Here is a 21,262-nt window from a genome sequence, read left to right as displayed (position 1 = left end):
CTTGAGCCCCCGCGCCTGCCTTATGTTTGCCTTTTTAAAAAATGTTTATCTTCATTTTGCATGTTAATAATAAAAATCCACATATCCAAACTGTGTCATCATCTTACACCAAGCTAAACAGTTACATTAAGATAATAGCATTTACCAGTCATTACAAATTTGACAATGAATAAATTAATATTATAGCAAAACTTTAAAAGATACAACATTATGTTTTAGTATAGTTTCAACTACTAAGAAAGAAAGGACAGAAAGAAACTACACAAAGGCAAAAACTAGGTGAAAACAAACCAAGATGCTAGTTTCTAGCAGGATCCCTGGTGCATAGTTCTAATAACAGGAGCTGGAGGAAGAAGAGAGAGAAAGTAATGGCTAACGCCGACAGTGTTTACTATATATAGGCACTATATTCTAAAAGCTTTACATATATTAATTTCTTTAATCCTCATAATATCCCTCTGCTGCAGAGCTATTATTATGCCCATCCTAGAGATGAAGAAATCGAGGCACCAAGAAGGCTAAAGTAACTGGTCCAGTTCATAGCTACTAAATGGCCCACTTGAGATTTAAACCACGGCAAGCCTGGTTCCAGAGTGTGTACTCAGGGTAGATGCTTACTAAATAATAACACAGTAGCAGTGACTGTGTTTAGTAGGGGGACTGTGAGCTATGTGTTTCCTTTGCTGTTAATTTCTATTTTTCTATGGGAGGCCGAGGTGGACGGGTCACTTGAGGTCAGGAGTTTGAGACCAGCCTGGCCCACATGGCAAAAACCCATCTCTACTAAAAATACAAAAACTAGTCGGGTGTGGTGGCAGGCGCCTGTAATCCCAGCTACTCAGGAGGCTGAGGCAGGAGAATTGCTTGAACCCGGGAGGTGGGGGTGCAGTGAGCTGAGATCGTGTCGTGCCACTGCACTCCAGCCTGGACAACAGGGTGAGACTCTCTCTCTCTCAAAAAAAAAAAGTCCTACTTTTCTGCATTTTTCAAGTCTTCCCCAGTCAGCAAGTATTATTTTTATTTTAAAAATGTATATAATAGCCGAGCTATGTGTATATAGCTCACACCTACAATCCCAGCACTTTGGGAGGCTGAGGTGGGAGGATCACTTGAGCCCAGGAGGTTGAGGCTGCAGTGAGCTGTGATTGCACCACTGCACTCTAGCCTAAGCAACAGAGTGAGACCCTGTGTCTAAAAAAACAAAAAAAGTATAATAGCCAACAGTTATAAGGAATGAAAAATTTACCAGATTTGTTTGCTATACATGTAGAAAAAGAGAAGGTCCTTTGCCTACTGGGAGGGGAGAATATTATGTAGAAAGTGGTTTAGCGCATACAGTAAAGGAAAAACTAAATTCTCCTCGGACTTCTTAGACTTGCTATCCTCCAAACGGGAAGATAGTTCATGTCACTCATTTTGTGATGATGTGTCTAGCTTTTACATATTCCTATTCAACTCAAAAGAAGGGTGTTAGCTCACCACTCACATATGTGCATACTGCTACAGATCTGCCAAAAAGAGCCAAGAGTCCTCAGTGTGTAACACTCCGTTTTCTTGCCCTATAAATAGTCTGCTCTTTCCAAAAAGAAGCTCAAACTACTAGTCAGAACTACCTACAGATTGAGTTCTGTGGAAGTTGAATCCTGGTGCTTTCATGCATGTGTATGCAACTCACCACTGAGAGAGGCCTTGGACCTTTGGATCCTCTTTCGAAGAAGCTGTTGAGTTTGTTCAAGGCCACTAGGTGGTGCTGGTGCATCCTGATAAATTAGCACGCGTTTCATTCCTTGGTAATGTGCCCTCTGCTTAGACCTCATGGTCACGAGTACAAGAAGCTAGTGATTACCCCTAAAGCTATGCCAGACAGATTGAGCCATTTGTGAAATTGGGTGGATGAGGAGGGCTTTTGGGGTATGTCAACAAATAAGAAATTAGAATCCTCCTGTTCTTGTTTAAATTCTAGGCTAAGAATTTTTCTAAATCAAAATAACCGATCATAAGAAAACCTGTTCAAAAGAAAAAAGCACCTTTTTTCCAAAGCTCTGAGGCCTAAAAGTAAACACCTAGAACCCAAAGCATGCAACCTTCAATCAAAAGCGATGTAAAATTCTAACCTCACCTGCAGGAAGCATCTCTACTTGCCAAGCAGGGCTGCACCTAAACTGTTTCAAACAACACTTTCAGTTCACCTCTTGATCTCACTCTCTAGCTCTGTTTCTCTCATACACACGAACACAACTTTTCAGGATGTAAACATAGGGAGAGACAACAACTTTGTTAACCTACTCAAATATATCACAACTCTTCTCTTTTTAGTCAACAAATTGACAACCAAGTAGGTTTTCCTCTCATCAAATACAACTCTAGAATAGTTAAGCCTGTTTTCTTATTAATGACATAGTCATCGTTATCTATGTAACATGGTTTTGTTATTTATAAAAGAAGTATATGGTTCTAGATAGATTTTTAAACACGAAACAAATGAGTTGTCATATCTCTTGTAATAATGAAATATGAGTGATTTGACAATAGTATAATGATAGCTTTTGACAATAAAGCAAAATGACTGAAATTGGGGTATAATGTAAATAACCTGAAAATAAAATATCTTCTTTTTCTTATTTGGAGGCATTGCAAAACACCTCTCTTCCAAAATCAGATTCTGAAATAACCAAAAACTCTCTAACTTGTAATTAAAAATTATACCATGGAACAGCAAATTATTTGCTTATTAACAACTAACCACCCTGGCACGGTGGCTCATGCCTACAATCCCAGCACTTTGGGCGGCTGAGACAGGTGGATCGCTTGAACCCAAGAGTTCAAGACCAGCATGGGAAACATAGGGAGACCCCATCTCTACAAAAAATACAAAATTAACCGGGCATGGTAGCACACACCTGTGGTCCCAACTACTTGGAAGGCTGAGGCAGAAGGATGGTTTGAGCCCAGGAGTTCAAGGCTGCAGTGAGCCATGATCCTGCCACTGCACTTCAGCCTGGGTAACAGAGTGAGACCCAGTCTCAACAAAAATAAAAAACAAGAAAATAACCATAAAAATGCTTTTTAAAAAGTAAAAGTTACTTTTCTTTTTTTTTTTTTTTTAAGAGTTGGAGCCTCACTCTGTCACTCAGGCTGAAGTGCAATGGTACAGTTACAGCTCATGGCAGCCTCAATCTCCTGGGCTCAAGCAATCCTCCTGCCTCAGCCTCCCAAGTAGCTGGGACTACGGGCACTACACCAGCTTCTGAGAACTGTATCTGTAGGTCGTTCTAATTAGTACTTTGGTGATACTCTTTCTGGAAAGATCAGACTATTGATAGGACTATACCATGCCTGGCTAATTTTGTTGTTGCTGTTTTTGTTGTTGTTGCTGTTGTTGTTGTTGTTGTTGTTGTTGTTGTTGAGATAGGGCCTCACTCTGTTGCCTAGGCTAGTCTAGAACTCCTGGGCTCAAGCGATCCTCCTCCCTTGGCCTCCCAAAGTGCCTGCATTCTTGGCATGAGTCACCATGCTCAGCCAAAAATAAAATTAACTAAAAATAGTTATTTTAACTAACCATATAATTTTAATCTATCAGCTGTTTAGAAATTACTGCAATAGAATTGATTGTAGAAAGAAACTCATTTAATTCATTTGTAGAAGCTAATTAAAGTATTTTCATTTAAAGTCACGTTGTTTTGTCATTCAAGCTGCCAAACGATATATTATTAGTCTGTGGTTTTTATCTTATAGGCCATTATGAGGTCTGTATGATGTCTGAAATCTGTCACAATGTTCACTTATGACCCACCCCATTTGTCAGCTTAGAGAGCATTTTTATTTCTGTCAGTGTGCTGGAACAAAGGATGGCCTTCATGAAAGGTAGCAGAAGCACTGAGGTCAGAGATGGGATTTCACTCAGCTACTCATCAGAGGCCTTGCCTCTTTAGTGTGAACATGATACTTCTGACCTCATCACAGGTTGCTTTTGTCTCCAAGGAAGTAACCAGGGACAACTTGAGAAAGTCAGGCAAAGTAACTTGCCATTGACAGATGGTGTTCAGCTGATAGAAAGAATGAATGGAGAAGCTGACAGAGAAAGATGCCGAAGATCGGTATAGCTTTTCATTCGGTATAGCAGAAGATGTATAAAATCAAAGCCACTTATATGCATTTACCTAAAAATCCCACTTCTAGGAATTTAGTTAAAGGAATTATAAAGGTGATTTTAAAACCTTGCAGCGCAAAGCTATTTGTTGCTGCATTCAATCTAGAGTAAAGAAAAATTAGAATAACCCAAATGATCAACAATTTAAAAAATTGAATAAATTATTATAACATCCACTCAAAGAAATGTTACGCACCCATTAAAAGTTATCATTATGAGAACTATAGAACCTAGGAATATGTTATATTTTTAAGTGAAAGTCATATAAAATGTTATGTATACATGTGGACATATTATACAAAAATGTATATTTTGCAGATAAAACTCTGGAAGTGCCTGCTCTTAACAAAATAAAGTTCTTTATTGCATTTGTCGCAATATTGCTTCTGTTTTAAAAGAGAAAGACCAGTTTGCAAAACAGGGGCAACTCTTAGCCCAATTGAGTTGTTTTTCATTAACTCCAGGGGAAAATCAAAATCATACTCATAAGTCACTTCTCCACAATATCCAATAAGATACTCAGGCAGAACCTCAGAAAATTCTATGAGAAGTGACTGATCTTTAACTTAACATAGATTTGAAAGAGAATGTGATATTTACAGAATTTATTTGGTTCTCCACATTGATTTGATTGTGGCAATACTTTTGGCCTTGTTTGCCATTATTTTCTACATGTAAATAACAGTGTGCCTATAAGCCATGTATTTCCCAGGAGATTTGAGCCTCCTACTTTCCAAATGTGTAAGATCTATAAAATGGAGGTAATGGTAGTGACGTTATTGTTTCTGTGGGGATTACATGCAATAATGTAGGTAAAGCACTTGTTTGTGATTGCTTTGAAGCACAGCTTCATCATTTACAGGTCAGTTCACTTTCCTGCGCCTGTTTCTTCATCTGTCAGAGCCTACCTCCTAGGGCTATTGTAAAGAATCGGCATATGTGGAGCACTTAGGACAGTGCCTGCTACATGTTCAGAACTCACTAGACATTAGCTATTATTATATTTTCTCCTGAACATCATACCTGCAATTTGAATAAATTGCAAGAATTTGAATAAGCTGCAAAAGGTTTAACTGTCTTTACACAACAGCTTTCATGAAACTTTGCCATGGCTCAGATGCAGCCAAGCTTCCCTCTGGCAGAACTAAAGGTAATTAGCATGATTTCTCCTCACCACCCCCCACCCCATTATTATTTTAAAAGAAAACTAAGGAAGGAGGAAAAATAAGAAAACCTTCTAAACATTTGCAAAGTTCATATAAAATTATACTTTAAAGTGGTGGTGATCAACAAGAAAGTTTTTGGAAACTCTCAGGGCATATTTTTTGTTTGTTTCCCAGAGTGATGGAAAGGGGGTACTACTAGCAATAGTTATGGGAAGAGATGCTGTATGTCCTGCAATGTCCAGGTCAATAGTGCACAAAAAAGAATTGCCCTGCATCCTTCACGACTTTCAAATGCCCCAGGAGATGTTCATATAAATGAAAAATCTGTTTATAAGTATCAAAGCCTATAATTAACCATATTTTAAATATAAACAGTATTTTTTGCCTTATTCTAATTTATTGCCTTTCCATATTATAAAATAATTAGGGTCTATTGTGCTGACCCCTATTGACTCCTGTAGGGATGGCACTGTATCCAAGAGGCCAAAGAAGAGACCTGGTGCCAGCAAACGAGATGTAGAGTTTATTGAGGACTTTTATACGGGGGTGGTCCAGTGGCAGTGGGCTGGACAGGAAGACTGCTATCATTTGTAAAAAGCATGTAGTTTGGCCAGGCATGGTGACTCTGGCCCGTAATCCCAGTACTATGGGAGGCCAGGTCGGGAGGATCGTTTGAGGCCAGGAGTTTGAGATCAGCATGGGCAACAAAGTAAGACCCCATCTCAACAACAGCAACAAAAATCATGAATTTATATAGCATTTTCACTTAGCACCCTCCACCTAATAACCTCCACTTAGCAACCTCCACCTAGCAACCTCCACCTAGCAACCTCCATTTAACTCAAAACAAAGTGCCTCAGTTCCTTGCATGTCCTGCATTACAGGGAATGGCCCAGAGGTTCAAATGTCCTTCATAGATAAGGAGTGAGTCTCCAAGTTGGCCACTCACAATTTCTTATGTGGAGACTCTGACCAACACATTCTTCTTAGACCATAGAGTCATTCTCAGGCTATGCTTCAGTTATTACTATCAGGTATGTCTGCCATACGGGCTTCTAGTAAAATATTTAGATATTCAGAAACATTGTAGAAAATATTATTTAGGAAAAATGAATATTTCATAATCCCACATTTTATGGACTGAATTGTGTCCCCTCAAAATCCATGTTGAAGCCCCAGTCCTCAGTACCTCAGAAGGTGACTGTATTTGAAGATAGGAGTGTGCCCTAACCCAGACTGACCAGTATTCTTTTAAGAAGAGGTAATTTGGACACACAAAGAAATACCAGGGATGCTCACATATGGAGGAAAAAACCATGTGAGAACACAAGGAAAGTGGCCATCTGCAAGCCAAGGAGAGGGGCCTCAGAAAAAATAACCAGCTGACACCTTGATCTTGGACTTCTCGCCTCCAGAACGGTGAGAAAATAAATGTCTGTTCATCCCACCCGGTCTGTAGTACCTTGTTATTGCAGCCCTGGCAAGCTCATACACTACTCCTCCAGATTCTGCCAGATTTTTTCTATGTGCAGACTAGCAAATGGCACAATTTCCTTTTATAGAAATGTATTTCTTCAACAGATATTTATTAAATACCTACTATCTTCAGGAGGAATAGTTACACTGGTGAACAAAAAGTTCCTTCTGAAATGAAATCATACCAAATGTACAAAAACTGCTTGCTCTTTTCACTTAAAAAATATATCTTGATGGGAGCGGTGGCTCACGCCTGTAATCCCAGCACTTTGGGAGGCCAAGGCAGGTGGATCACTTGAGCTCAGAAGTTAGAGACTAGCCCGGGCAAGATGGCGAAACCTCGTCTCTACAAAAAAATACAAAAATTAGGCGTGGTGATGTGCACCTGTGGTCCCAGCCACTTGGGAAGCCGAGGTGGAAGGATCACTGTAACCTTGGAGGTCAAGGCTGCTGCGAGCCGTGATGGCACCACCGCGCTCCAGCCTGGGTGACAGAGCAAGACCCTATCTCAAAGAAATATATATATCCTAGGTATCAGTCTATGTCAGTAATGATAACTACCATTTCCTTTTCTTTTTTGTTTTTTCTTTTTTTAGAGATGGAGTCTCGCTCTGTCGCCCAGGCTGGAGTGCAGTGGCACACCCTCTGCTCACTGCAACCTCCACCTCCTGGGTTCACGGCATTCTCCTGCCTCAGCCTCTCGAGTAACTGGGACTACAGGCACCCCCCACCGCGCCTGCCACCACGCCCAGCTAATTTTTTGTATTTTTAGTAGAGACGGGGTTTCACCGTGTTAGCCAGGATGGTCTCGATCTCCTGACCTCGTGATCCGCCTGCCTCGGCATCCTAAGGTGCTGGGATTACAGGAGTGAGCTACCACGCCTGGCCAGTAATGATAACTATCATTTCTCTCTTTCTTTCCTTTCCTTTCTCCTCCCTTTCTTCCTTCCTTCCTTTCTTTCTTTCTTTTTTTTTTTTTTTTTTTAGAAGAAGTCTTGCTCTGTCACCCAGGCTGGAGTGCAGTGGCGCAATCTCGGCTCACTGCAAGCTCCGCCTCCCAGGTTGATGCCATTCTCCTGCCACAGCCTCCCAAGTAGCTGGGACTATAGGTGCCCGCCACCACACCTGGCTAAGTTTTTGTATTTTTAGTAGAGACGGGTTTCACCATGTTAGCCAGGATGGTCTCCATCTCCTGACCTCGTGATCGGCTCGCCTCGGCCTCCCGAAGTGCTGGGATTACAGGCGTGAGCCACTGCGCTCCGCGGAAAACTATCATTTCTTGAGGGCTTTGTATGTTCTAGGGACTGGGATAAACACTTGCTTACGTTGCCTTGGAGTACTCATCTTACAGATGAGAGGATAGACTTGCAAGCCCTGTGGGAACACTAAAGCTCAAGTGAAATACAAAGGGGTTTCTCCCCACAGCTGCAGGTCATGGGTTCACCACGAGCCTGAAGCCAGGAAAGAGTCTTTTTTCTTTCTTTTTTTTTTTTCAGATGGAATCTCACTCTGTGGCCCAGACTGGAGTGCAGTGGTGTGATCTTGGCTCACTGCAACCTCCACCTCCCAGGATGAAGTGATTCTCCTCTGTCAGCGTCCCAAGCAGCTGTTATTACAGGCATGCACCATCACACCCAACTAATTTTGTATTTTTAGTAGAAACGGGATTACGCCATGCTGCCCAGGCTGGTCTCGAACTCCTGACCTCAAGTGATTCACCCATCTCATCCTCCCAATATGCTGGGATTACAGGCTGTTGCTCCAGCCTGGGCAACAGAGCGAGACTCTGGCACAAAAAAAAAAAAAAAAAAAGAAAGAAAGAAAGAAAGAAAGAAAAAGAAAAAAAGAAATCAAGTGTCCTGACTTTCAGTTAATCTTTACCACCCTTGTACTATTATACCTATATATGTATATATAATTTTATGTACAGTTTAATATACACTGAATTTTCTAGGGATATGACTAATGTCTAAACAGAAGGAATGTTGCACCCTGTTGTACCATGTTGTATTTGGAATTTACCAAGTGACAGCAGCACTGCTCTGGGTCCTGAGTCATCCATGCAACACACCTGCCACATCCCCTGCTTTGGGCTCCTTTATGATGCCTTAATGGGGTTGTGTACAAACACTTATGTATCAAAATACATATTTTGCTGTTGAGTATCTTCCTTTTATTTATTTTCTATATTACAAGCAAGGCCTTATAACTTTTTAAAAATCATGTGTGTAGGTAAGTTATATTGCCTATAAATTTCACTTCAAGGCAGTACAGGGAGCATTACAATATATTCGTTATGAAAAGGGGTGCTGTGTCTAAAAACCCTGCTTTAAAGATAACTTAGAATAAAATTTAGAAAACAAAAACTTTTGTATGTATCCTTACTACTTTTTAGTTTTTTAAAATCACGATTTAATCTCATTTAGTTTTCTTGGCCAATTGGCTCCAATTCATTCTTAGTTTCTGCTGGTTTCTGGGACTTGTTAATAACAGTCGCTCCCAACCCCTATATAGTTGTCACTTTGAGGTGTTAAAATTTCTCCAATCTTCCTTTTGCTCCAGCCTGAACTTTTAATTAACATATTTCTGTGGACTATTTAGTTCTGAAAAGCTAGTATTACTTAGTCCTTCTTTGTACATGTTGTAGGCTTGAAAGCTTGATAAAGTTTAGAAGAAGGAAAAATGGGCCGGCCGTGGTGGCTCACGCCTGTAATCCCAACACTTTGGGAGGCTGAGGCGGGCGGATCACCTGAGGTCAGGAGCTCGAGAACAGCCTGGCCAACATGGTGAAACCCCATTTCTACTAAAAATACAAAAATTAGCTGGGAGTGGTGGCATGTGCCTGAAATCCCAGCTACTCAGGTGGCTGAGGCAGGAGATCGCTTGTTGCAGTGCAATGAGATCTCATCATTCATCATTGTACTCCAGCCAGGGCAACAAGAGGGAGACTCCATCTCAAAAAAAAAAAAAAAAAAAAAAAGATTAAGAAGAAGGGAAAAATGGCAGCTAACCCCCACACACTGCACAGCAGTAGTGGGAAACTCCACAGGGTTTCTTTCCTAGTAATGAAAGTTCCCTCTCAAAGGAGAAGGCTTTGACACATATATCAAGTATGTGGATATTTGCTTAGTACTAACATTGTTTACATCCACTTACTTGGTCTTATTAACAGATTAAGCAAAGCTTCCTGTTTATTCCCTTGCCTGCTTCCTTCTGAGTTTTAAAGAAATCACACTTGATTTTAGAATTTACTTTAAAAATGTAAACAATATATAATTTTAGTGTTTTTTTTTTCTTTTTTTGGAGACAGAGTTTTTATCTGTCGCCCAAGCTGGAGTGCAATGGCATGATCTCAGCTCACTGCAACCTCCGTCTTCCGGGTTCAACAATTCTCCTGCCTCAGCCTCCTGAATAGCTTGGATTACAGGCATGCATTACCACACCCGGATTATTTTTGTATTTTTAGTAGAGACAGGTTTCGCCATGTTAGCCAGGCTTGTCTCGAACTCCTGGCCTCAAGCCGTCCACCTGCCTTGGCCTCCCAAAGTGCTGGGATTACAGGTGTGAGCCACTGCACCTAGCCAATTTTAGTTTTAATTTAAAACAAAGGCTTTTTTATTATAAAATAAGTCACATACTAACTTTAGAAATTATTCATTTACCTTACAGATTGATAAAGTTTTAAAAAACAATGTCAATAAATAAAAATTTTTACTATGTAGCTTTCTATATAGATATTTCAGTGCCCTCATGAACACATGTGTTTTAGAATATGAACTCTAAAGTTTAAAAAGCTTCATTGGCTGGGCATGGTGGCTTACACCTGTTATCCCAGCACGTTAGGAGGCCGAGGCAATCAGATTGCTTGAGCTCAGGAATTTGAGACCAGCCTGGGCAACATGGTGAAAGCCCGTCTCTACAAACATTACAAAACTGAGCTGAGTGTGGTGGTGTGTGACCGTAGTTCTAGCTACTAGAGAGGCTGAGATGGGAGGATCTCTTGAGCCAAGAGGTCAAGGCTGAAGTGAGCCATGATTACACCACTGCACTCTGGCCTGGGTGACACAGCAAGGAGACCCTGTCTCAAAAAAGAAAGGAAAAAGAAAAGGAAGCTTCATTGACTGCTTAGGAAGGATATTCTTTTTATTATCATTATTTTTTGTAGAGAGAAGATCTCACCATGTCACCCAGGCTGGTCTCGAATTCCTGTGATTAACAGATCCTCCTGCCTCGGCCTCCCAAATTGCTAGGATTACCAGCATGAGCTACCGTGCCTGGCAAACCTAGTTCTTAACTGTGCAAGAACCCTATTTTCTTCTCCATAGTTTTTAAGAACCAGCATGATCTAATATTTCTCCCTTATCAGTACCGAACTTTTGAGGAATCCTGGTATAATCAAAGACCTCAGTTTCCTACTACCTGGTTAGGCGATTGTTAGACTTCAATATTTAATAGGTAGATTTAATATTATTATAGTCTATTCCCTCTTAAAATCTTGTCAGTGATTTAGATTATCTCCTGAACGCCACTAGGCAGACAGAAATCTAATGTTCAATAAGAGAGAAACATACCAAGTAGTTTGCTGATTGTTCAGATGGTTTTGAGGAAAAGGAGCATCCATGCAAAAATATTTGTTGGTGTATGTCCAACACTGTCCTTCAAAAAGGTTTTCTTTAGCTAAACACTCACTCATGCTCAGGGCCTGCTGTAAAATCCCACAGATCTGAACTTCTACTGACTTAATTCAGACCTTCATCAATTTTTGCCTGGCCTATTGGAGTAACCCTCCTATCTTCCTTCCTTTACTTCCCATAGCTCCCCTGTCTTCCACAACATTGCCAGAAGGATTTTTCTGAAACATAGTTTGATCATATTGTTCTTTTCCTTGTCTCTCCGTGGCTCTGAAACTAGTTCCAGCCTTCCTTTCCAACATCATCTCCTATCAGTACAACCAAAGGGCCTCATACATCACTGATAGTTAACACTTGCTGTTTCCTAAATACTCTATGTCCTTGTAAGTATTGGTTGCTGAGGCTTGAATGAATTTTTTCCACTATCTGTCCTTTACAGTTCAACTAAAATACCACCTTTAGGAAGCCATTACTCATTCTCCAGGTCACCACTTTCTCCTCTGTTTATCTAATATCTCCTACATTCCCCCCCTCCCCAATGTATTATAACGATTCCTCAGTGTTGCCCCATCAGATTGTGAGCTATTTGAGGGTTTGAACTGATTTTATTCAAATCTGGATCCTCAGCACTTAGTACAGTCCTAGGCACACAGTAAGTGCTCAACACACGTTTTAAATGAACAGCTTTCCACAGGATAATTCTTTCAGCTCCTCTCCCACAGTCTAGAAGAAGACCTCCTTAAATTCATCCAAGTCCCTTCTTTTTTTTCCTGACAGTCTTGCTCTATTGCCCAGGCTGGAGTGCAATGGCATGATCTTGGCTCACTACAGCCTCTAACTCCCAGGTTCAAGTGATTCTCCTGCCTCAGCCTCCCTGGTAGCTGGGATTACAGGCACACACCACCACGTCTGGCTAATTTTTTGTATTTTTAGTAGAGACAGGGTTTCACCATGTTGGCCAGGCTGGTCTCAAAATCCTGGCCTCAAGTCATCTGCCCACCTCGGCCTCCCAAAGTGCAGGATTACAGACGTGAGCCACCGTGCCCTGCCCCAAGTCCCTTTTTATCTGGAGGAAGGTATCCAGAATATCTGTGAGGATTTTGTATTAATGAATAAAGTGACATAAACAGTCTGGCTTGTTTATGTAAGAGTTAAAGAGGAAAGAAACACAAAAAGCGGCTCAACAGTAAAAGACAGGTTTATTTTGGAGAATAAACCTGAGAGGGGCTTCCGGCTGATTTTTGGTCAGGAGCACTCTCTCTTACAGACTATTTAAGGGTTTTAGGGTGAGAGAGCTTATCACAGGCTTGGAATGTTTCTGTGTGGAGGAGAAGTTTATTGCAGGGTCAGATGTCTCTTGTTGGAGGGGTGGTTATCTTGAGACTGCCATCTCTCCAGCCAGAGGGGAGGTTATCTCAGGGCTGGCATGTCTCTGGTCAGGGATGGGTTTATCTTAGGGTTGGAATGTTTCTGGTCAGAAATGTCATTTGTGGTTTACAGTCATGCTGACCTTAGCCATTAGGCTGATGCCCTTTGGATTTAGGTGGTTTTTGATCAAGGGAAACTTTAAAATGGCGTTGCATGTCCAAGATGGCAATGCTCCTGCTCTGTCAATTTAGGTCTCTTCTGTCTTTAGTTTACATGGCCCACTCTGCCAGAACATGATTGCTCTGATTGAGCAAAAGAAACAGAATTCCTTATTTCAGGTTTACGAGAGGAATTTTAAAAATGCAAATAAAATAAATAGAATTTCTGAATACATAGTAAGGGGCTATCAAGCATCCAAGGGACCTCATCAAGATATATACCTTGTCAAAGCATTCAGATGGTTGTTTGATTTTCTCTCGTCTTAACTTTCATTTTATTCTGTCTCTGGAATCTTGTCTCACTGGATCTGATGGATTTATAGATCAGTTTGGCATTACTCGTGGATACATTAAGTTTAACATTTTTAAATGGCTGACATTGACTACTCTGCTCATTATCATCATTTTCAAGGTAGTTTTCTTAGCTATCTGTAAAGCATGTGTTACTATTTTTATTTGAGATGGGGTCCCATTCTGTCACCAAGTTGGAGTGCAGAGGCACAATCTTGGCTCACTGCAACCTCTGCCTCCCATGTTGAAATGATCCTCCCACCTCGGCCTCCCTAGTAGCTGGGACCACAGGTGTGCACCACCATGCCTGGCTAGTTTTTGTATTTTTGGTAGAGACAGGGTTTTGCGATGTTGCCCAGGCTGGTCTCGAACTCCTGAGCTCAAGTGATCCGCCCAGCTTGAGTTCTCAAACTGCTGGGATTACAGTAAAGTAGGCCACTACACGCAGCCTGCTTCTATTTTTAACTTTGTTTTGTTTTTGGTAAATAATCTCCTGTATTGAAAATAATGTGGCTATCCCTGACTCAGCATGTGGGGTTTGATTCATGGTTTCTTTGACATTCACTCAACTTAAGGAGTTGTTTTTGCTCATCATTCTTTCTAGATATTTTGTTTATTGAAATATTTTTTTCAAATGTGATGGTACTAATTTTTTTTCTTGTCTCTTTTACTCACAGCTATAACTTTAGCATCTAGACCAGTGCGTGGTGATACTTGGTGCTTAATAAACATCAATCAAATAGTGAGTGAACATTGTAAATCAAATTTTTTTTTTTTAGTCTCTCAACTCCTGGTGTGGCGGGAATTGGTTCCTTCCGGTTGGTTCTTGGTCTGGCTGACTTCAAGAACGAAGCCGCAGACACTCACGGTGAGTGGTACAGTTCTTAAAGATGGTGTGTCCAGAGTTTGTTCCTTCAGATGTTCACATATATCCACAGTTTCTTCCTCCTGCTGGGTTCATGGACTTGCTGACTTCAAGAGTGAAGCCGCAGACCTTCGCAGTGAGTGTTACAGCTCTTAAAAGTAGTGCTGCCGGAGTTGTTCATTCCTCCCAGTAGGTTCGTGGTCTCGCTGGCTTCAGGAGTGCAGCTGCAGACCTCCACAGTGACGGTTACAATTCTTAAAGGTGGCGCTGACCCAAAAACTGAGCAGCAGCAAGATGCGTTGCTAAGAGCAAGAGGTGTTTACATTGCTGCTGACAGCCCTGGTGGCCAGCTTTTATTCCCTTATTTGGCCCCACCTACATCCTGCTGATTGGTCCATTTCACAGAGAGCTGACTGGTCCATTTTACAGAGAGCTGATTGGTCGGTCCATTTTACAGAGTGCTGATTGGTCCGTTTTTACAGAGTGCTCATTGGTGAGTTTACAAATCTTTAGCTAGACACGGAGTGCTGATTGGTGCATTTACAATCCTTTACCTGGACAGAAAAGTTCTCCAAGTCCCACCCGACCCAGAAGCCCAGCCGGCTTCACCTCTCACTAGTACTGGTTATAATATACATATAAATTGATTTTTTCTTTTCTTGAAATCAGTAAAATTCTTAACATGCTTATAATCCAATAAAACTATTACAAATGTGTTTTTAACATTTTCTTAAAGAATAAACTTTTTTAAAAGTAAATCGTCTTTCTCATACCCAGTTACATAATCTGAGAGTTGTTTTCATGTTTTATTTTTGAGACAGGATCTCTGTCGCCCAGGCTGGAGTGCAGTGGTGCGACCCCCTTAGGCTCCAGCATTTCTCCCACCTCAGCCTCCCAAGTAGCTGGGACTACAGACATGCACCACCACGCCTGGCTAATTTTTTAAATTTTTGTAGAGATAGGGTTTCACTAGGCTGGTCTCAAACTCCTGAGCTCAAGCAATCCTCCCACCTTGGCCTCTCACAGAGCTGGGATTACAGATGTGAGCCACTGCACCCGGCCTGAGATTGTATTTTTCAATGTGAAGGTAGGAGTTCTGTATTTAAATTTGTATTTCTTCTAACTATTACTAATAGAAAGATAATCCATTAATCCATTTTGAGTACTAGTTCTGTTCTGAGCTTTTGTGCTTTCCGTAATTAAAGGTAATTTGCTTAAGTATCTGACATCTCCATTACAAAATGCTCTCCAGTTCCCAGGAGGCCCCAGGAGGCCTATGAAGGACAATTCCAGGAATGCGGCTGCAGCAAAACCAAAGGAGCTGCAGGCAGTCGCATTTAGGGAACTGTGGTCTTATTTCAAGAAACAATGCTTAGAGGCAGTAGACAGATGATAAGGTCACACACTTCACCACAAGAGATGGAGACTATGACTCACCAAAAGTCCCTTTCCAAAAACCTTGGGACTTAGAGGGAGAAAACACCTGACATGTGTCATAATAAAATATGTTTGTGTTATAGTTTACAGTGTGTGATTGCAGAAATAGGAAAATACAGAACACAAGGGAATGTAATTTGAGTACAGCCCAGCCATATCAATAGGAAAATCATAAGTGTGTATAAATAAATCATTACTGAATGCATGCTATATATTTAAGTATTTAGTACATTAAGTATTTACTAAGCCATTGCACTAAACATAATACACCAAAATAATACCGTTAAGATTCCCAACACAACTTAAATGGTAATCTTTTTAATTAATGGAGATACTTTAAAACAGATAATCATTTACTCTAATCTTAGAGTTGTCACGAAATTAAATGATTTTTTTAAAGATGCTTATTGCGTACTTAAGATATGTCAGATAATTGCTAAGGGTTTTATATGGACTATGTTATTTTATTCTCATAAAGTGGCAATATTATCCCTATTGTACAGATAAAGAGCTAAGAGGATAAACCCATATCTGCCTGACTCCAGTGCTGTTGAGTATCACTTACCCAAAATGCTTAGGACCAGAAATTCAGAATTCAGATTTTTTTTTTAATGTAGGGATATTTGCATAAACATAATGAGATAAAGATATTTCATTATGTTGGACCCAAGTCTAAACATGACATTCATTTATGTTTCATATGTGTCTTATACACATAACTTTAAGGCCATTTTATACACTTTTAAATAATTTTGTACATGAAACAAAGTTTTGACTACCACCCATCACATGAGGTCAGGTCTGGAACTTTCCACCTGTGGCATCGTATTGGCACTGAAAAGCTTTCAGATTTTGGAGAATTTTGGATTTCAGATTTTTGGATTAGGGACACTCAGCCTGTAATAACATCTTACCTTGGCTGCCCTTCTTTCCCTTTCTTCCTTTCCTACTTTTCTATCACTTCCTGAGATCACCTACTGTATTAGTTTGCTAGGGCTGTCATAACAAAAACCACAGACTGGGTGGCTGGGTGGCTTAAACGATAGAATTTATTTTCTCACAGTTCTGGAGGCTGGGAAGTCCAAGATGATGGTGTTGGCAGGCTTGGTTCCTTCTGAGGCCTCTCTCCTTGACTTACAGTCAGCTGCCTTCTTGTGTCTTCACATGGTCATCTCTTTGTGTGCACATGTGTTGGGGTGTCTCTTTCTGTGTCCAAACTCCTCTTCTTACAAGAATACCAGTCAGACTGGATTAAGGCCCACGACTGGATTAAGGCCCACCCTAAGGACCTCATTTTAACTTAGTAACCTTTCAGAAGACCTTTGGGTCTTCAATTTATTGGTGAGGGGGGGACACAATTCAGTGCAAAACACCTATCAAACCACCTCACTTGAAATTTTGTTTCAGCATTGGCCTGGGAAACACAAGATAAAACATGGAGGATACTGTTTGACACATAGTACTAAATACTTTTTAAGCATTTTTTGTGGGTCTGGTCCACTGACAGTGTATTCTCTTAGTTTTAATTTATCTTAAAATGCCTTTTATTTCCCTTTTATTCTTTTTTTATTCCCTTTTGTTCTTGAAGGATTTTTAAAAAGAGACTTTATTTTTTAGAGAAGTTTAAGTTCACAGTAAAATTGAACAGAAGATACAGAGAGTTCCCAGATACCTCCTGCCCCCACACATACATAGACTCCCCCATTATCAACATCCCCCATCGGATGGGTACATATGTTACAATTACTGAACTTACATTGATACATTATTATCTCCGACAGTCCACAGTTTACATTAGCATTCACTTGGTGGTGTACATTCTATAGGTTTTGACAAATGTATAATGACATGTATCTACCATTATAGTATCACATAGAGTATTTCCACTGCCCTAAAAAATGCTCTGTTTTCTACCTATTCATCCCTGCCTCCCTACCTAATTCCTGGCAACCACTGATCTTTTTACGCTTCTGTATTTTTGCCTTTTCCGGAATGTCATATACTGTAGTTGGAATCATACATTATGTAGCCTTTCAGATTAGCTTCTTTCACTTGGCAATATGCATTTAAGTTTTCTCCATATCTTTATATGGCTTGATAGCTCATTTCTTTTTAGCACTGAATATTTCATAGTTGATATTTCACAGTCATTTTATCCATTCACCTACTAAAGGACTTATTGGTTTCTTCCAGTTTTCAGCAATTATGAGTAAAGCTGCAATAAACATCTTTGTGCATGTTTTTGCATGAACATAGTTTTCAACTCCTGTGGGTAAATATCGAAAAGTACAATTGCTGGATCATATGGTAAGAGTATGTTTAGACTTTAAAGAAACCACCAAACTGTCTTCCAGAGTTGCTCTACCATTTTGCATTCTTACAAGCAATAAATGAAAGTTCCTGTGGCTTCATATTCTCATCAGTATTTAGTGTCATCTATTTGTAGTAGTAACTCATTGTTTTAATTGGCATTTCCTTAGGGATATTCTTGCTATATGTAAAATGTGAGATACAGGTGCTCCTCAACTTACCGTGGAGTTATAAACCCATGAAATTTATCTGTGATGGATTTAACCCATGGCAAACCCATCACAAATCAAAAATATCACAAGTCAAAAATGCAGGTACTACTACCCAATAAAGCCGTAGTAAAGTCAAAGAATCACAAGTTGAAACATCATATGTAGGCAACCATATGTACTTTTACTAGATATGAAATAGATACAGAATTCTAAGTTTCATCCTTTTAGTGCTTTAAACATATGATTCATTACCTTGTGGCTTCTAGTAAGAAGTCAGCTGTTTATGTGTCATTGTTATCCTGTCTACAATGTGCTGCTTTTTCTGGCTCTTTTAAAGACTTTTTACTTTTGTTTTCAGTAGTTTCATTACAATGTGCCTAGATGTAGTTCTCTTTGCACTTATCCTGCTTAGAGTTTGCCAAAATCATATATTTCACCAAATTCAGAAAACACTTTGGCCATTATCTCTTTAAATGTTTGGTCATTCTCTCTCTACTGGGACTCCAGTTACACATATTTAAACCTCTTAATGTTGTTTAATAAGTCACTGGGACCCTGCTCATTTTCTCCCAGGTTTTCTTCTCTGTTTTTTTCAAATTGGATAATTTCTATTGATCTATTTTCAAGGGTACTAGTTCTTTCTTCTTTTATCTCCAATCTGCAGTTAAGCCTATCTAGTGAATTTTTAAATATCAGATACTTTAATATCTAGCTCTATAATTTCCATTTGGTTATTTCTTTTTTTTTTTTTGAGACAGAGTCTTGCTCTGTCACCCAGGCTGCAGTGCAGTGGCACAATCTTGTCTCACTGCCACCTCTAAGTCCTGGGTTTAAGCGAGTCCTGTGCCTCAGCCTTCCAAGTAGCTGGAATTGCAGGTGCCTGCCACCATGCCCAGCTAATTGTTGTATTTTTAGTAGAGACGGGGTTTTACCATGTAGGCCAGTGCCACCAGACCCAGCTAATTTTTGTATTTTTAGTAGAGATGGGGTTTCACCATGTAGGCCAGTCTGGTCTTGAACTCCTGGCCTCAAGTGATCCGCCTGCCTTGGCCTCCCAAGGTGCTGGGTTTACAGGCATGAGCCATTGTGCCTGGCCTTTTATGGGTGCAAGAAATCCTCCTGCCTCAGCCCCCAAGTAGCTGGGACTACAGTCATGCACCACCATGCCTAGCTAATTTTTTGTATTTTTAGTAGAGACAGGGTTTTGCCACGTTGCCCAGTCTGGTCTCAAACTTCTGAGCTTAAGCAATCTGCCCACCCCAGCCTCCCAAAGTACTGGGAATTACAGGCATGAGCCACTGCATCCGGCCTGGTTATTTCTTTATGGTTTGTTTCTCTGCTGAGATTTCCTATATGTTCATTCATTTAAATTATGTTTTCTTTTACATCCTTAGGTATAGTTATAATAACTGCCTTAAAATCCTTGCTAATTACAATATATGAAGCATTCTGTGGTTGGTCTCTAGTGATTGTCTTTTCCTTAGAGTGTTGGTCATATTTTCCTCTTTCTTCTTATGTCTAGTAATTTGGGGTTGTATCCTGGACATGGTCAGTGAATGATAAATTGGAGAAACTCTGAACTCTGTTATGTTCTTCTCAAGAGTATTAATTTTTGTTGTAGTAGACAGATAACTTGGCAGAACTCAAACTCCAAACTCTACCCCCTCTATGTTGGGCAGTAGCTGAAATCTTTGTTCCATTCTTTTAGCCATGTATGGGCTTCTCAGTTTCTGCCCTGCACAGGGATAGTGCAGGAGTCAGCCAGATTTTCAAGTAGATTTTATATTCACAAACTGGGGCTCCTCCTCTATGGCTCTCTCCTTTCTAGAATCTTCTCCATCACATTCCAGCTGTGGTTGCTCCAAACTCTGACTCTTAATACATAACCTGTATGATTATGAGTCTGTGAGCATTAGCTACCCGGTGCAAGCCTTGCCCACCCTTAGGTAAAGAGTCACAAGAAAGGGAAAAACACACCCAATGACTTTCTTTTCCTCTAAATTTGATTCCTTTCCATTTTCTGCCTACTTTGGTCCCTTCTCAATGCCTTCATATTGTTTTTTTTTAAATGCTTTGTTCAGAGTTTGTAAGTATTACTTGTGGAGTGGTTGCTGTGATACATGCTACTCTCCCATTAATGGAAGTAGAACCTCATTTTTTTTTTTTTTTTTGAGACAGTCTCACTCTTGTTGCCCAGGCTGGAGTACAATGGTGTGATCTCGGTTCACTGCAACCTCCCGGGTTCAAGCGATTCTCCCGCCTCAGCCTTCCAAGTAGCTAGAATTACATGTGCTCGCCACCATGCCTGGCTAGTTTTTTGTATTTTTAGTAGAGATGGGCTTTCACCATGTTGGCCAGGCTGATCTCGAACTTCTGAGCTCAAGCAATCCACCTGCCTTGGCCTCCCAAAGTGCTGGGATTATAGGTGTGAGCCACCGTGCCTGGCCAGAACCTTGTTTTTTTAACCAAGAAAAGTCTGCTCTGTATTTAGACATTTGTATCATATTTATATATTTAAATCAACCTGATTGCTCCAGGTTATGATGTTATGCTTTGGTTTTTTTTTTTTTGTTTTTAATCTTTTAGAGATAAACTTTTTGAAAGGAGGACTATGTTCCCCCTCATGTTGTGGTGTTCTTTTCTAACTTCTCTGCTGGAAAAAGTAACCAGGTAACCTCTTCTCCAGAACCTCCACACTAATAGGACTTTTACTTGTTCTGATTTACCCTTCAATTCTATTTCTGTGGATAAGCATGTAGAAACATTATAGACTAGAGATTTTTTTTTCCAAGGTTAAGGACATTGCTGGGAACATTTCCAAGCATCACATTCAATTATTCTCTTTTTATTGATGAGGATTTTGTCCAGCGTTTTTCTGGAGGTTTGAACAGTAAGTTTCTGAGTTAAGGGGATTTGAGTTCACATCCAGTGTCATAATCTGAAAGGAAAAAGGATTGTCGTTCTGGGACACATGCCAGAGGAGCTGGTAAACACTGCAGAGGGACCCAACCAGGCCACATAGTCAACTCAGCCAAGAAGCCTTTATGTGCCAAACTATGCTGGCCTAGGGGAAAAGACATTACAGTATACTACAAATGGCTTTTAAAAAACAGTTTTATTAAGATATAATTTACATAT

General features: G+C 40.3%; 1 protein-coding gene across 1 annotated transcript in view; it reads left to right on the top strand.

Moving 5' to 3' along the window:
• The window catches only part of YAE1 (YAE1 maturation factor of ABCE1), a 46,663-nt gene that overhangs the window by 9,281 nt on the left and 16,120 nt on the right, over positions 1-21,262 (top strand). The window lies entirely within an intron of this gene.

This window comes from Hylobates moloch, unplaced genomic scaffold, assembly GCF_009828535.3.
Source record: "Hylobates moloch isolate HMO894 unplaced genomic scaffold, HMol_V3 SCAFFOLD_1, whole genome shotgun sequence".
In the NCBI taxonomy this organism is placed as follows: domain Eukaryota; kingdom Metazoa; phylum Chordata; class Mammalia; order Primates; family Hylobatidae; genus Hylobates; species Hylobates moloch.
The sequence above is the reverse complement of the archived record's forward strand: the minus strand, read 5'-3'. Positions and strand labels throughout refer to the sequence as shown.